This window comes from Phascolarctos cinereus, unplaced genomic scaffold (assembly GCF_003287225.1).
Source record: "Phascolarctos cinereus isolate Bilbo 61053 unplaced genomic scaffold, phaCin_HiC Scaffold_4;HRSCAF=312, whole genome shotgun sequence".
NCBI lineage: Eukaryota > Metazoa > Chordata > Mammalia > Diprotodontia > Phascolarctidae > Phascolarctos > Phascolarctos cinereus.
The window spans coordinates 61910011-61927854 of NW_027555847.1; the positions used below are offsets into that span (position 1 = coordinate 61910011).

General features: G+C 41.6%; 1 protein-coding gene across 4 annotated transcripts in view; it reads left to right on the plus strand.

Annotated features, from left to right (window-relative positions):
• Positions 1 to 17844, plus strand: part of EEFSEC (eukaryotic elongation factor, selenocysteine-tRNA specific) — a 317690-nt gene that overhangs the window by 212276 nt on the left and 87570 nt on the right. The window lies entirely within an intron of this gene.

Here is a 17844-nt window from a genome sequence, read left to right on the forward strand (position 1 = left end):
CTCTCTCTCTCTCTCTCTCTCTCTTTTTAAAGTTTTTAACATTTTTATTTAAAGTTTTAAGTTCCAAATTCTATTCCTCTTCCCCCTTCCCCTCCCAGAGACAGGAAGTAATTAGATATAGATTATACATGTGCAGTTAGGTAAAGCATTTCCATATTAGTCATTTTGTACAAGAAGACTCTAATAAAAGAAAAAAAGAAAGTGAAAAGTGAAAAATAGCAAGCTTCAGTCTTTATTCAGTCATTATCAATTCTTTCTCTGGAGGCTGATAGTATACTTCATTATTAGTACTTTGGGATCATCTTAGATCATTGTATTGCTAAGAATAGCTAAGTCATTTACAGTTTTTCATCAAACAGTATTGTACTTACTATGTAAAACATTCTCCTGGTTCTGTTCACTTCACTATGCATCAGTTCATATAAGTCTTTCCAGGTTCTTCTGAAATCTTGTCATTTCTTACAGCACAATATTCCCTTACAATCATACACAGCTTGTTTAGCCATTCCCCAATTGACAGGCATCCCTTCAATTTCCAGTTCTTAGCTGCCACAAAAAGAGCTGCTATAAATATTTTTGTAGAAATAGGTCCTTTTCCCTTTTTTTGGATGTCTTTGGGATATAGATCTAGCAGTGGTATTGCTGGATTGAAGGGTATGCACAGTGATATTGTCTAGTTAGTTGGAAGTAGTGACCACGTGGGATCAGAGAAGGTACTCTGACTTTTCACACAAGCTAATGTGAAACAGGATCTTTTAGTGTTATGGCTACGCACCAGCTCTGATAATTACCTCACTCTTTAAGTTGCCTTTTAGATTTTAGGTGAAAACAACTACATGATATTCCATATTCTTGAAGGCCGCATAACCATGGACTGGCCTATCTTCGTTAGCCACTAGCACTGCCACTCAGGAACAGTGTGTTGATAAGGAAATGTAGTAGTGTACCATCCCGAGCTAATTCCAGAATTTTCCCCTCATAACCAGGGTCTGCCCTATATCCCTGATGTACTTGGTGCTGATTCTTCCAAGTCTCTTTCATGCTGGCTCAGTTTGTACCTGGGCATCCTGCTGGTCATTCTGAGGTAGCAGTGGCAAATAGTACCTGTGAGTGACTTAGTTTCAGGGCTGGGGCGGTAGAGAATGGCGTTGGAGTGGGATAGGGAGTGGCCTGATAAACTAGGCAGTTTATTCATTCTAGTGGAGTCTTAAGAGTCTGGGATTTTTTGTGTCCTGATTAGGGTTCTACCCCTGTATCTGAATCTCTTTCCTCTCTGTTGTGCATGCTGAACACCATCATGGTGGTGCTCCCAGTGGTAATGCACCACTAATTTGTAGGTCATGGAAATGGAAATTATTTCATCAAATGCTTTGCAAACTTTGAGCCACTGGATGAATGTTAGCTATCGTTGTTGTTGTTGTGAGTAACTATGACCATATTTCGATGTTGTGCAAGGTGAGTCGGTATAATAACTCAATGAATCTGTTTACTTAACTAGTCTGTGGGCTGTGTGCATTTTAATACATTTGAGAAGATCTCAGGAAGCAGATAGAGGCCTGAAGAAGCAGGAAAAGGCCAGCAAAAAAAAAGAAAGAATCACAGAAAGGAAAAAAATATGTATTAGGAGTATTGGTTATTTAATGTACTGCTGGCTCAAAGTTGAATTTGTTCACCACGATAAATCTAGAAATACATAGAACTATTAATATAATTTCTGTCTAAATTTTATTCAAATGTTATGGATGAGCTCAAGTTCCATGCTCTCCATGAAGCTTTCCTTGGCTACTTCACCCCACGATGATCTATCTGTCTCCCTCCTTTGTATTTATAAGCTCTCACCCCCAAACACTCATTTGTCACTTGGTCACATACTTGTGATGTCTCCCCAGTTCTGTGGTAAAACACTGGGCTGCTAAGGACCACGTCCCATTTGTCATCATGGGCCACATGCACAGCTTGTTTTGTGTGCATCATGGCTGCTCAAGGAATTGTTTGCTGAATGAATGAACCTGCAGAAGAATGCGGACACAGGAAGTGTCCTGAAGAGTTTCACTTCTTTGGCTCATTCCAGAACATTCCCAGACCCCACCTCACTTCAGCGTGGGCAAGGGTCTCAGAAGGAAATGGGGAGGTTAATGGGGCCAACATTGCAGTGTGTGTGTGTGTGTGTGTGTGTGCGCATGCGTGTGTGTGCATAGCTGCCCAAGATATACTAGAGACTCCCTCGAGGCACTGAGATTCAGATGTTCTGTTGTCCACATCTTTGAGCATCAGTGAAGTGTCACCGTTTGTGTGATGGAGGAACTGAGTTTTTTGTTTTCATTTTTGCTTCTTTGTTTCTTTAAGTATTTCTTTCTCTGGTTAATAAAAACTGAATCATTATATTGCTAAAGGATGACTGGAGTTGAGAATAAGTAAATTGATGTGTTCTTTATTGTTTCAGTATTTAAAGTGTTCCTAGTATTAAATAAGGAGATGAGTCTGGATCCTTTTTTGCCTCCTTCAACGTACCCTCTCCTTTTCATAGGTGCTAAACAGGAATTAAATTTTTAAAGGATTTTCACCTTTATGTAAGGTAGGAATCTTGATGAAATTAAGTTTATTTGTTTATTGGAGGTTAGGAGTGAATTGAGAGACCCCCATTGTCACTGTAAGATCATCCTCTCCACTCTGTCCCAAAGACAGATCATAGGAGACATCTAGGGTAAAGTCCTGGGCTCATTAAATGGAACACATGTTCCTTGTGGTGAGTATTCCATGAATTTCCTAGCAGTTTAAAGGTCAGCTTGTAGAGGAGGTCTTTGCCTCTTGTTCCCATTGTGATTCATTTCAGAGTATTTAGAATCAGAATAATAAATTTCTCCAGTCTTGGAACCATGAACAATGTGTTTTGTTTTGTTTTAAATATTGCTTCTATTTTCCTTCTTTGAAGCAGAGAGTGACACTTCACATGTTATCCAAGACCTGACACAGAGCTCCTGTCGGGAGTCACTAATCAAATTGAGGGAACAGCATGTTTTGGGAGGTGGGGTTAAGAAACTAGAAACTGCTCTCTTTGCATTGTTTCAGAAGCGCATGAAAAAATGCTCTGTACGAAACCTGTTCTAGCACTTCCTGTCTTCATACCAGCTGTGCTTGACTGGCACCAGGAATTTCCAGACTCGTCACAACCCCAGGTCAGGTAGCAGAGTGTACTGCATGGCATGTTCCAGCATTATATCCTAGTCACTGGCAGTTTCAAGGTGGGGACGGGTCAAATGACAGTGAAGAGGTTAATGATATCCCAAAGCAGTTCTTCAGTACCAGTGTGAAGTGACCCGACATCATCACAGCACAGTGGAAGGAACTGTGAGCTGGGAGTTAGGAGATCTGGGTTCTAGAGCTGACTTTGCAGCAAACTTAGACTTCTGGGCCCCATTTTCCTCCTCTGCAAAATGAGGGGTTTGAAAATAATCTGCCTGGGCCTTTCTAGCACTATAAATAGTCCCAGCTCACTAAGATCAAGCCAGAGCCCACCTTCAGCATGACACAGCCCAAGTACCCTCAGGTCCCTGTTGCTGTTCTCAGGAGACAGAGCTTTCACCTGGTTCTTCAGCTAGTAGATAGTTTTCTTATCCATCTATTGACAGTCCAAAGAGTGAGATTGCCAAAGTGACAGGAGGGCTTTTGGTGCTGAAAATTGGGAACTACTACCCTTTCTAGGTTGGAATGGGTCAGCTGGATACTGGGCTAGAGTTCCTGTGGCTAGCCAGTGAGGTAGAACAGCAAGAGTGCCCTCACCTGAAGTAAGAAGCCACTTACCAGGTTATGTATGTAATTCTCTCCCCATTCTGACCTTTGCCCGAGGGGTACCCAGATGGAAAATCTGACTTCCTCCCCACCAGCATTCTCAAATTGGTGTTCATTTCTATCAAGTTGGAACCTCTGATTTCAGATAACTTTGTGTTGGCTCTTTACAAACATCAGTTAATTGGTTAGCCAAAAGCAGCTGTTCATGGCTTTTGTTCTCCCAACTTGTTCTGGGATGTAGTATGTTCCTGTTGAAGAACTAAGAGCATCCTTCTTTAACCCAAAATGTGATATGGGATTTAGGTTGGAATCTGTAAATCCAGCCTCTTTTCCCAGTTGTCCTCTTCCTTGCTAGAGAAAGAGGCTATTTTAGTGATTTTTTTTAAGACCTCTAAAGAGAACATTCTAGTGATTCTTCCTCTATGGTCCTCTCATAACCCAGTCATCCCAGTCTGCAGAAGTATGATTCAACATGGTTCATGCAATCATATAAGGCCAGTGTTAGAAGGGACCTCAGAGGGCCTAGAGTCTAGCCTCTTGCCTCATGTGGTAATCACAAGATCTCCAAGTTGATAGGTCCCTTCTTCTTACAGCATCTCTTGGGGGGGAGGGTATTGTCATCTGGTCTCTCTTCCTGCCATCCTGCATTTGGCCGTAAAAGACATAGGTGACTCGGGAAGCTGTTTCAAGGAAAGCAAAGTGCTGGCTGAGTCTGACAGGGCTAGAGGAAGGGAGAAGGCTCGACACTGGCCTGCAACCTCTGTGACTTTCTTATTTTGTGGGATTCCACTAGAGAAAAGTGTTGAGTTGCCAGTGTGGCTGACCCATGTAGAGTACCCTGTCAGGCTTGAATTTTGTCTTCCCATTGGGATCTTCCCTTTCCCTGTGAGAGCTAAGCTCATTCCTCCCTTGGTAATGCCACAAACAGCCCCACTGCTTCTGAGGGGGAGGGATGTGCAGCCTTGTATTGGCTTTTTCCCCTGGATTTTCTGTCGCTGATGCAGAGGAACTGAATCAGAGCCTGAGGAGTGGTCCATGCAGCGCCTCCCATGATTCACCCTCCACCTACTCAGCCATTGTTTGCATAAATGCTGTGGCTTTGTGTTTGGGAGAGGGGCACAGGTACAGCATTTTAAATCAATGACTGAGAAGCATGAACAGGCCTGGGAGAGAGAAAAGGCAATCACCCATGTCTTCTCAGCTGAGCTTCTGGACTTTTTAAGTTGGTTCAGTGATAATAATCACATACTTTATGTTTCCCTTATAGAGAGAAATTCTCACTTAATGTTTGGGTTAGACCTCATTTTTAAAAGTGCCAGGTGAACATCCGTACTTATAATTTCTCTCTCAGGGGGATTAGTATTTTAGAGTTCCCTATGGATTAGGAATAGCTGCCCTGGGACATGAAATCTAATGATTTCTGAAGCCATTCTTGGTGACACTGCATCCTCTACATACCGACCAGCTGGAACTTTTTCTTTCATGATTCTTCTTCCCTTCCCCAGTATTCCCCTTCTTTTTCTGCTAGTTCACTCCCATTTCTTAGGTTTACTAGTTGCCCCTGCAGACAGACTGCTTAGATTATTGATGGTGCCTGGTCCAAAAGAAGTTGCCCAGCCCCAGGAGAGCGCTGCCATATGTAGGATAGTAGCAAGTGTGTAGGACCAGAGCACACATAAAGGACTTAACTATTGCCTGACCCAGTTAGTGAATCGTGGTCCAAAGCTGTGGAAAAGATAGTGCTGTGCACTCTGAGGGACGAAACAACAGCCTGGGAGCCACGCCAACATGCACATACATACATATGTGCCTACAAATATACACATATTACACCCGCTCCTTCTGTGGTAGCAAAGAAATGGAAACAGAATAGATGCTCATCACCTGGGGAGTGGCTCAACATACCATGGTACGTGAATGTGATGTAATATTACTCTGCTATAAGAAACAATGAATATGTAGACTTTTATAAATTAGATGTTGATGCAGAGTGAAGTCAGCAGAATCAGGAAAACGATACACGCAATGACAACAATATAAATGGAAAGAACAAAAAGAAAAAGAAAATGAACTCTTTGTAATTATAGTGACTAAGAAGTTTGACTCTGGACAAGAGATGGTAAAATGCACTACCCTTCCATGCTGCTGAGGTGGGTAATTAAGACAATCACATGTGCTGTCAGATGCTGTCAGTGTGTTGGTTAGGGTTGCCAAAGTGCTTTCTTTTTCCTTTTTTTTAAATTCTTTGTTGTGAGAGATGGCTCACTGGATAGGGAAAGTAGACATCAGGGTATATTGAGAAATGAAGATCAATCAGCAAAAATGTCTTAAGTGCCTACTATGTGCCAGGCACAGTACTAAATGCTGGTGATACAAAAAGACAGTCCCTGCCCTCATGGAGTTTACAATATAGTGGGGGAGACTATATCTATATGTGTGTGTGTGTGTGTGTGTGTGTGTGTGTGTGTGTATATGTATGTATGTATGTATACACACACACACACACACACACACAGAGCGCACAATATGTAGGATAAATAGGAAATAATGAACAGAGGGAAGGCAGTGGAATTAAGGTTAAGGAAAGCTTCCTGTAGAAGGTGGGATTGAAAAGAAGCCAGGGAGGTCAGTAGTTAGAGTGAAGGAGGGAGAGCATTCCTGGCATGGGGGCAGAGAGAGAGATTAATGCCTGGAGGCAGGCAATGGAGGATCTCATTCATGGAACAGCCAGGAGGTCATTGTCACTGTATTGAAGAGTATGGGTTGGGAATTAAGGTGTAATGAAACTGGAAAGGTAGGAGGGGGCTGGGTAGTGAAGGTTTGAATGCCTAAAGAGCATTTGGTATTTGATCCTGAAAGTGAGGGGGAGCCACTGGAGTTTATTGAATAGAAGGGAATGAATGGTTGGACCTGCACTCTAGGAAAATCACTTTAGTGGCTCAGTGGAGGATGGATTAGAGTGGACAAAGGCTTGATGCAAGCAGAGCCACCAGCAGGCTGTTGCAGAGGAAAGATTGCAAGCATGAGTATCCTTATTTGGAGTTTTCTGTTATGTACAAATGTCTGTGAGGATGAGAGTAGTGTTTGGTTTTAACACTATCTTGGTAGCTTCCTCTTCCCCATGGGAGCCAAGTGGGAAAAAAAGTGAATGTACAAGTTGAAATGCAAGAGGAGAAAAAAGACAGAATTTTACGTAGACTGATTTACTGCTACATAGATTATAGAAGAAAAGATGTAGGATGTCAGACCTGCTCATACCTGGCTAAATTCGTCAGCTGATCCAGGATGGTATCATCTCTCCCACCTGATCCAGGACTCATCTCTGCCATTTGATGTAAGATACTTCCTGCCTTTACTATTTGAGTAACCTCTCATACAAGATATGCTCTCTTTTTATGCATAACATTCCTGGCTGAAACCAGGACTCAATTCAAATACAGTTGTGCCATGGGCTCTCCTGACATTCTAGAGTTATTCTCTCTGTCTCTTTTTTTAGTGGCTGAGTGGATGTAGCATATGGATAATAAATTGTCTCTTCTTATTGGTTGAAGGGAAAAAAAGAATAAGTAGTGTATAACCCATCAAGATTAGGTAAACAACAAGGAAATGTAGAACATGATATGATGGGGATCAGTCCGTATGTGCTGTCCACAGGCACAAGCAGCCACTGGCGCCATTTGCAGAACTCCTTATGACTTGGGCCGGGAAGCTGGAGGACGTCACCCAACCAACTGTAAACATACGGACGCCACTGGGAACACTGCTCTTGCTTTGAAGTCTGAACATAAGTTTGTTTGGTCCTGCTTGACTGCTGATGGCGTGCTAAATACAGTAATAGCATGGAGGTAAAGGCAATCAGGTGAATGACAGCCAGTGTCTTTGCATGTACCAGTTAAAAAACAAAAAGATGGAAGACGAATTTTCTTGCCAGCCAGTTACTGATGGTAGAGAGTCACAGAATCAGGGACTTTGAAAGTAATTTCTCTGGGCCTCATCTGTAAAATAAGGGCTCTTATTTTACAGGTGACACAGTTGAGGCCCAGATAGGAAGATGGTGATTTGTCCAAAGTTACATAAGTAGTTATTGTCAGGGCCAGAACTGGGATCCAGGCCTCCTGATTCCAGCCCAATCTTCTTTCCACAACTCTGTGCTCCCCTAACAAGGGTATAAGAGAAATCAATACATCTTTATAGCCACAGTTTAAAAAGCAAAACAGAACAGAAAACCTTTTTTTAGGAAGTTTCATGAGACAGAGTTTTTTTCTAGTTTCTGTTTTTAGTTTTTCAGTTAACAAGCACTTTAAAAATTGATCCATCCTTTCCTCTAAACCTTCTCCCACACCCTCAGTTGAGCAAAAGATAAAACCTTTAATGCATAGCTGCATCATGTAGCAAAACAAATTCACATGTGCATGTTTTTTTCAGCATTTTAAATTCATCACCTCCCTATCAGGAAGTGAGTGACATGTTCATGAAATCTTGGTGTTGCTCATAACTCATTCACCTCTAGCTCTACAGAGTTCATTACAGCTGCCGTTTTGTTTAGTGTTTGCTAATTCAAATCCCTCTCTAGGCACACTGGAAGCAAAATCTGCTTCCAAGGCCGGAGCACAAAATGAAGATTTCTTTTACTTAAATAGATACAGAAAAGGTTCTTCTTAATAGGAAGACCAAAGTCACTTGTTGGTATTACTTTTTCAGGCTTATTTGGTTTTATTTTATAATTTCAAAATTTTCTTAGTCCAGGAATATAATTTGTACCTGTTAGTGGCAAACTCTTAGGTCCTCCCTAGTGGGCTTTGCTGTTTTATATGCATCTGCACACACACATATATGCATATATAAATGAACATATATGTATATATGTAGAGGGCTAACTATGCTAATGTCTTGGTTCACATGATAAGCCTGTAAGGTAGAACCTTTATTTGGGATTCTGATTGGGTAAAGTTCTGTGAGATATATAGAATCAGTAACCAAAGTCTCTTGATCCTGGGCCTCAGCAAACCTAGATCTGTAGTCATTCTGATAGGGAAGAATTGGTTGTCTCAGTCTGTCGGGTCAGGGCCACCCCTTTGTGAGTAGAAGCTATGAAGAGAACCAGTAGAATTGCTGGGCCTTTTGTACCTTTTTTGTCATTTCCCTTTTCAAAAGACAAACCTGAGGTCAGCAGAATTAAGAATGAAATTGGACATAGGAAGCTTCCCTAGCCTCTAGGAGTATGGAAGCCTTTGGCCAGAGACACAGGGGAGTTACATGCACTCTAACTCACATGACCTGAAAGAATAGCTCCTGTTCCTAGGCTTGGAGACCCACTGACAGAACCTCTCAGACTGAAATGTGGCAGCTGTAGAGGAGAGCCACGTGGCTTACTGGTAGGAGTTTGTGAATCCCAGCCTCCTTGATGGAGATGACAAGGACATTTCTCAGGTAGTACCAATCTCAGACTTTAACATCCCCAAGTCTGAGAGTCCCAGGACCCGGTGTTCTGGAGAGAGAAAGTCACCTTTTAGCATAAAACATACACTGAGGAACTGAACGAACAAGGACCTGAAGCTGGGACATGGGTAAGCAAAATACCTGAACAGGATGGCCTATTCAGCAAGTCTGAGTTAGTCTCTTTTCCAGGGGGAATCCAAACCACACGTTAGTGTTATAAGGCTGGTGGGCTGTGTGGATCTCTGCGGTGAAAGTGGGACCTATTACAATGCCGGAGGGTTGCCCATCTTACGGTCTTAAGTTTGTTTCTTTCCTAAGGAGAGCCTAGACTGAATCTCTTTGTCTAGGGGACTTCATCAAGTATTGGGACTCATTGGAGGGAGAAAAGAGTAGAGTTTTAGAGGCTATTGTGAGACCTTTGTGTGTACTGCATTTTCTCTTAGATGAAATAAAATCTATCCTATAATTGATATTATATTATTATCTTTTAGACTCATATAAAAGCTGAGGACCCTTTTACTTCTCTCTGTAGGGACCCTAGCACATTCTATATGCTAAGATTTCCCAGAGCATACTTTAGGTAGAAACAAAGGGAGCACCCCCAAGATTGAGTCCAGTTTGTGTAAGACCAGAACTTGAGGTATAGGGATTCTTATTACCAAGGTGTGATAAAAGGTCCCTTGGCTCCAAATATCTCTTCTACCCTTTTTTTTTGGTGTCCACTCCCCAAGATAAATAGTCCTTTTGATTAAGTCATTTTGTCTCTGGGAAAACTCTGTTATAATGTAATTATGTCCTTGAATACCTTATCTTCTGGGAAAACTCTTCTGTTTTTGACTACCTTATCTGCTATTAATACCTCAGTTTAGTTTACTAGATAAATATCACTTTGGAAAACAAGGAACAGGGTTCTGAGGGGATGGGATGCAGGACAGCTAAGTTTTGATTAGATAGAGATGAAATGGAAAGTTCTAGAGTACACTGCCCAGGAAGCTAGGTAGGATAATAGATGGGGTTCTGGGGCAGGAGTTGGAAGGCCTGAGTTCAAATCTAGCCTCAGACACTACTAGCTATTTTGGGCAATCACTCAAGAAATATCTATTACGTTGTGTCAGACACTGTGCTAAGTTCTAGAGATATAAATAAAGTCAAAAGATAGCCTCTGTCTTCAAGGAGCTCACAGTTTAAAGGGAAGACAACATGAAAGCAACTGTGTACAGTATAAATAGGAAGTAATTAGTGGAGAGAAGCCTCTAGAATTAAGAGGAATTGGGAAAGACTTCTGTAGATAGTAAAACCAAGACTCAGCACCACAGAATTTTAGAGTGGTCATCTGGTTTAACTTGTACCTGCAAAGGAATCCCCAGCACAGCACACCCCAGTGAGGGTGAGCCATTATCCCAGAGGCAGCCCCTTCTACTTTTCTGAAGCCATCTTGTGTTTTTGAAAAGAGCAAAATGAAGCCATCTTGAAGCCAGGTTGTCTGATTCTGGGCCTAGTCCTCTTTCTACACTTCATGTAGTCTCTCTGCTTGTAATATCTTTGTCTCTGATGGTTAACACAGTGGATTAGTAAAATTCCACAAATCTTTATGCTGAGGAACCTGCAGCCGCAAGGCCACGTGTGGGCTTTTAGGTCCTCAGGTGTGGCCCTTTGAATCCAAACTGCACAGAACAAATCCCCTTAATAAAAGAATTTGTCCTGTAAAACTGGGACTCAGTCAAAAGGCTGCACCTGAGGACCTAGAAGGTCACATGTGGCCTCGAGGCTGCAGGTTCCCCACCCCTGCTTTAAGCTGTAATGTGAGAAATCTCCTTCCCTTAGTGGCCTTGGAGGCAGGACCTCTGGCAGCGGTGCCGTGTCTCCAGTCAGGATAGAGCCTGTACCCTTTAGTAGTCCTCATGCCCCACAGCAGCACTGGAAACATGAGTTCTCCAACAATCATAAGAGATGTGGTGAATTGTTCATAAACACAGTAAAATTACCCATCTACGGTGAGAGTTGTGGACTCTAATGTAGTATTTTTCAATAGGAATGATAAAAACAGGAAATTTACATTCAGCAGCCATTTCCTTTGATTTTAAATTAAAATTTTTATTTCTGCCCCCTCCAAAAAAATTCTGAAAAGTAGGGGTATAGGCATATATAGCACACATGACATGCACAGAGAAACTATCTCACACTCACAGCCTTTTTAAAAAATGTTTGATTCTTTTTGCTTTTTCACCACTGCCCTTTCTCAGTTATATTCCCACCTCCACTTTAGAACCATTCCTGTAACAAAGAAATACGGTTAAGCAAACAAACTGCATCTGGCAGTATATTAAGAAATACATACCCATGGCCCAACTCTTCTTTTTCCAGAAGAAGGAGGTGGGTTTTCATGATCGAGTCTCTGGAACCAAGATCAGACATTGTACATAATCTCAGTTCCAGTGTCTTTTAGTGGTGTGTTCATTTACATCATTGTCCCACAGGCTTCTTCCTCATATTTCACTCTTTGTTTTGCATTCTTGATTCAGCAAAGCTTTGTTTTTGTCCACAGTAGTATTTTTATTTGTTTTTAACCCCTAGGCTGGACCTTCTCGTTCCTATGGTGATACTCTGGTTTTGCCAAAATAGACCAAAGAACTGGGTTGAAGCTTTGAACTGATGGCAATAAGTCCACTTTTACTTTTATATGGGACTTGACATTTTATGTAGTGTGTTCCTCTCACAGCAGTCCTGGGACGTAAAGAACACAAAAAATATTATTCCAGTTTGTAGATAAAGAAACTGAGGCCCAGAGAACTTAAATGATTTGCCCAAGATCATACAGGGAGTCTGCATGAACTTCACTAGTGACACTAAAGAGAGATGTTTTCATCTCATTCAGTTTAAGAATTTGGTGGGCAGGGGAGTTAAGGCATTTTTTTAAGGTGACAGAAGGAAGGAAGCAGATTATGAGATTTGTAAAATAACAAGAAAGTAGAAAGACATACAGAGAATTTGATTAGCTCTGGACTCATGAAAGAAGACATGTATTAAATCAAATTCTTCTTTTCAGGGCAAGACTGGGCAACAAGGGAGGTTGTGTGCTTTGGAAGAGTCTGAAACTAGACCTCAGTGGGGATTTGTGTGCTTGAACCTGTGGCAGTCACACACAGTCTGAGGGGGAAATAGATTGAATCCTAAAGGGATTTAAAGAGATCATTTGATCCAGCCCCCTGCCTTCAGTGAGCCAAATGCCTTCCTGTTAGTGTTTCTCATTGTTTTATATCACCCTGACAATCAGGGTCTTCTGTGTGTCCAACTAAAATGTCTGCTTCCTTCATTTAGGCTCACTCCCTTTGTCTGATCTTTACCAGGATGGGGAATACCTAACTGAGCAGCTTCCTCATCTCGGAAGATGCTCAGAGGACAGTTAACTCAATTCACTTCAACAGTTATGCACAGAGCATCTCCTTAGGGCCAAACACTGCCCTGGGTTGTGATCTCTCCCTTAACCTTTCTCTTTTCTGCCTGTATACAACACCACATCTTCTGTTTGTCGTTCATGAAGCTAGTTTTCTTTCTCCTCAATTGTCTGTCAGTCTTTTAATTCTTTCCAACATCCTTGCATCATTCTAAAGCATGAAGACTGCTTCATTTTGCCCTTTTATCCTCAGCAACTGGCCTAGTGCCTGGCACATAGTAGGCATTTAACAAAAGCTTGTTGGATTGGATTAGGAGGAGACATAAAGAGCACATTCTCTTAAGATACTAGAATATAGCTGGGAGAACTGACTCCTGGCTCATGGAATTATAGGACAAGAGAGCTGAAGGGGCCTTAGAGACACTCCAGTTTAATATCTTCTTTCTGCAGATGAGGAAGAAGAGGCTCCAAGAGGGGGACTGGCTTGTCCCAGATCCTCCAGGCCCACAGGAAAGGAGTCAGGATTGAAACTGAGGTCCCCTTACTTCCCGCCCAGGAATCTTTTTACTTGTGCCACGACAGCCCCCTTAATTTACAGATGGGAAAACCAAGACCCATAGAGACTAAGAGACTTGCCTGGTAACTTTTTACTGCATCACAGACTCATAGCAAGAGTAATGTATTTCTGCAGCACAGCATTTCATATCAGCCCATTGCTTCATTATCAGCTTTACGTTTTAAACTTACTAATTTAGAAAATACCATATTTCCTTCTTTTTACCTGGGAGCCATGGCAAGGTTAGTTGATTAGCCCAAGGTCATGTAGAATGTCAGTGCCCCCCTAAAAGGACCAAGTCTTAGAACCTAGTCCATTTTCTAGTTTACTGATAACCTGATCTTACTTATTTTCAGGAAGTCTTTAAAATTAGAGACTCTCCTTCCACAGGGGCTCTTGTGGAAAGGAAGCCTGGCAGAGTAGAAGAACAGGCTCTGGGCTTGGAGTCAGAAGACCTGAATTTGAGACCTATCTTTGCCATTTAGCCATGTAACCCTCTGAAAGTCACTTAACTATCTAAGCCTCAGTTTCCTCAAATGGAATATGACATTATCTACTTGAAATTCTGAAAACTTTAGAAAGCACCACATAAATGCAGACTCTTCTAGAGAATCATCATGGACTAGAGAAGAGAATGCTGGTCTAAATCCTGGCTCTGTGTGATCATAGGCAAGGAAAGACTCTGGGAATTTTATTTTCCTCCTTTATGACATAGATTACTCAATCAAGTAATTATATTCCCTTCCTCAAAGGACTGTTATAAGGAAAACATTCTGTAAACCTTAAAACGCTGTATAAATGTGAGTTGTTCTATCATTATTGCTGTTGGAAAGGGCTTGTGTCCTTATCAGAAAATGAAGGTACTGAGCTGGCATAGGAGGCTGATGCAAGCTAAATGCTCTGCTTCTGTCACCATAAAATCACAGGGAAAAGGAGGGTTCTTGGGTAGGACTCAGTACAAAAGATCCAGCAAGTGCTTCCTTCCATCCCGAGTCATAGAGCACTTTTTTCCTTTGCAAATGAAATTAAAGATAAAAAGCTAAGCAGGAGGGGATATTTTATCACATCAGTCCTATTGTGTCTTCGGGACTGAGCCATAAAACGAGTCACAGAGACATTCTCTTGGAGCTTGAAATTCTTTCTGAACTGCTGCTCTAAACCAAGGGAGAGATGAGAGGCAAACAGGCAGAATGCCCTCCTTCTCTGTTGCCTTTCTCCTTCCTTTCTCAAAAGCCCTTAAGTGAGTTTGATTCTGCACCTCGGCTCATAAATTTAAAAAAATATTATCATAATGTAGGTCAGTGAACTGGAGCGCCACTGTACACCACAGGGATCACAGGCAGAGATGGAGCCTTCCCTGCCTGCTAGGGCGAAGGACAGTATAAACAAGACGTGGAAGAAGCCTTTAGCTATCGTTTGCCCTAATCCTTTGTTTATGCAGCACTTAAACTGACTTTTGGGGTCGTCTCTGTCTGGTATTAAAGCCCTAAAGCTTTTTGAAGTTTCCCTGAAGTTAATAAAATTAGTCTGCCCTCGTTGCAAGGCCCCTGCATCGGAGGAGACTGGATCCTGTACTGTCTTTGTGGCATTTGGCTTTTTAAGTTAATAATACTTTATAACAAAAAAGAGAGAGGCAGAGAAGGCTCCCAAAAGACCATTCGATGAGTAGGCAGCATGGACTGTCTTCCCCGATGTTATGAAAATTCAGAGGATTCATGTGTAAATTCAGTGATGTCAGCTAAATGGAGGCAGAGTCATTGCAAGTGTGGAGTCTCTGTGTGAGAAAAACAAGGGGCAGCTCAACTTCCTTTTTAATGTCCTTTTTGTTCTCCTGTGAGGACATATGAAAGGAAAGGTTCCAGAGACAGAGCAGGAGAGCATTAACATAGACAGCCAGAGAACCTTAGCCCGAAGGAACCTGAGGAACCATCCACAGCCCAGACCGTTCGCTTTTTGATGACCTGTCTTCCCCCAAAGACATATCCAGTCTTACAAATTTTAGCGTTCCTAAGCCTGTATCCAGATGCCACTACCTTCCATCATTATTGCTATAAAGATCTTTTTGTAGATTAAAATAATAATAATGGACATTTCTGTAATGCTTTTAAGGTTTACAAAGTACTGGAGTCACAGTCTCCTGTGAGGCAGGTAGTTCATGAATTGATATATCAGTTTCACAGACAAGAAAACTGAGCCTTGAAGAGCTTCTATGACTAACCCTCCAGAAGCCCAAATACAGTTCCTTCTCTCCAGGCTCACGTGGGACCCCAGCAAGTCCGCCCTATCCAGGAGCTAGTCCATTGGAAGAAGCTAGCTCTGCTAGCACTCGTCTTGGGCCACTTACTAAGCATCTCTTAGGCCCCATTTGCATGATTCTCTTTTCTATACCTTATCTCTCCAACTAGATGGTAAGTTCCGTTGGGACTAGAACTGCTTTCTAGTTCATTGGCTCCCCCATCGAGCCCAGAGCAGTGCTTTGTGCATTGTAGACAGAGAGTAAATATTTGATGTTAGCATTAGATTTAATTGACTATTAATTACTCATATATTACTCTTAGATTTTATGTTTAACATTTTGTTAAATAACCTTATACATAATAATAGCAAAGTAAATAGTGATAGAGTATAGACAGCTGGGCTTGAGTCAGGAAGACCTGAGTTCAAGTCCCACCTGTGACACATATGGCCCTGTGATCCTGGACAAGTCACTTCATCTCATCTCTCTGGGCCCCAAGCAACTGTCTGAATCTCTAAGTTGCTGATCAGGTGCCTAATTTGTTTAGTAGAAGGGATTCCTCTCCATGAGTTGAGGACATCATGGGTCTGGTCCAGATATCTTGTGTGTGTGTGTGTGTGTGTGTGTGTGTGTGTGTGTGTGAGAGAGAGAGAGAGAGAGAGAGAGAGAGAGAGAGAGAGAGAGAGAGAGAGAGAGAGAGAGAGAGAGAGAGAGATTGAGATTAACTGATTGATTGAGATTGGACTCTACGAAATGATTTGAGCAATGAAATGTTACTAACAGGGTGACCGTGGAGGAATTAGGAGACCCAGGTTCTTATTCCAACTCTACCACAGACTAGCTAGATGACCATGACTAATTCATCCCTTTCAGTTCTCATAACATTCAAATGTAACTTCCTGGGAATTAGAGATTGTTGCATTCACTGTTTTAGTATCTCTAGCACTGAATGGTGCCTGACACATAATAGACACTTTAAAAATGTTTGTTCCTTGATATTCTATGTTATTTCTCAGCTCCAGCACCCAAATTACTGAAAGAACCTCAGCTTTTGACTCTCTGAGACAATCTTGTACTGTCCAGCCTACACTTATGCATGTGTATTCCTGTGAGCTGTAGCAGTCCAGTCACTGTGATGTGTGACCTCACAGGTAGGACCTCATCCCAGAGAGGCTTAGCTTCTGAGGAGAGTCACCGGTCTTTTGTCTTAATGGGCATAAAAAAGTCTTCCATCTCCTGCTGTAGAGACCTGTGTGGTCTAACCTCAGGTCTGAGGCAAGCAAGATGCTTGCTATGGGAGTTCCTGGCTTGGCCTTCATGCCCTCACAAAATCAGCTGGAGCTTAAATGGGAGTAATATTCCACTTAAAGCTGCATCATGTTGCATCTGTGCGTAGTTGAGAAACATTTAAAAACAGTCTCAAGAGCTTCGACCAAAGAAACATTCTAGGCACAGTTCTTCTCTAGTTCTATCCCCAGATTATTGATGGTTTATCAGCATGAAGACAAGTAAATAGGAGATAATATTAATCACATTTTATGATGGCGTGTGAAAGTGTTGGAAACAGAATCCAAAGATTCGTCAGCACTCGCTGGAATGCTACAGCTCACGAAGGCAGCCAGCTGATGGCAGGTCTTATGCTCTTGCTTTAGGAGTCCCAGTTCTGGGGAAATGAAGGAGCATCAGTAGGAGGTTGCCATTCCGGGTTTACCTGGTTGTTTGGTTTAATGGCATCTTCTAGCTTCAGCCTATGAGTAATGTGTGACAGCTTAATTTTGTAAAGAATTATAAGCAGTTTATACGAATTTTATTTGGAAAGAATTTGAGTTCCATGATTCTTGAGGTTCAACAGAATTCAATTTTTCCACATTATAAATGGTAATTTTATACAATAAAAATTACTGCTTTAAAAAAATAAAAACAAATTTAACCTTAGTCTCCTTAGCCAAAAGTAATTGTATCCTTCTGTTGTACTCTAAGCCCTCAGGACTGTTGCTCATTCAGGCACTGTACATTTCAGGGAGAAGGTGCTTGAAAATTGTTTGTAGAATAAATGATCCTCATATGGATTTTTAGTTAAGTTTTTCATCTTAATTTATTAACTAAGAAAGGTAGCAAGAATACTGTGGGTTTTTTTTTAATAATTCTGTCATAAACAGAATAAAATATTTTTTCAGTAAAATTTTTAGGGTAAATTGATTATTTATCTTTTCTGAAAATTCATTTTTACAGAGCAACTTTAGCCTTGAGAGTAAAAATTGGATTTTACTGTGATTAGAGACCCTTGAGAAAAAGGGTCAGAAAACCAAGTTTACAAATCACGGATATAGCAAGGAAGAGTGCTCTCTGTGGGTGCCCATTTCAGCTCTGCTGCCCTGACCTTGTATGACTTGTGTGACATCCATCTGAGCCTCTGGACCCCTCCATCAA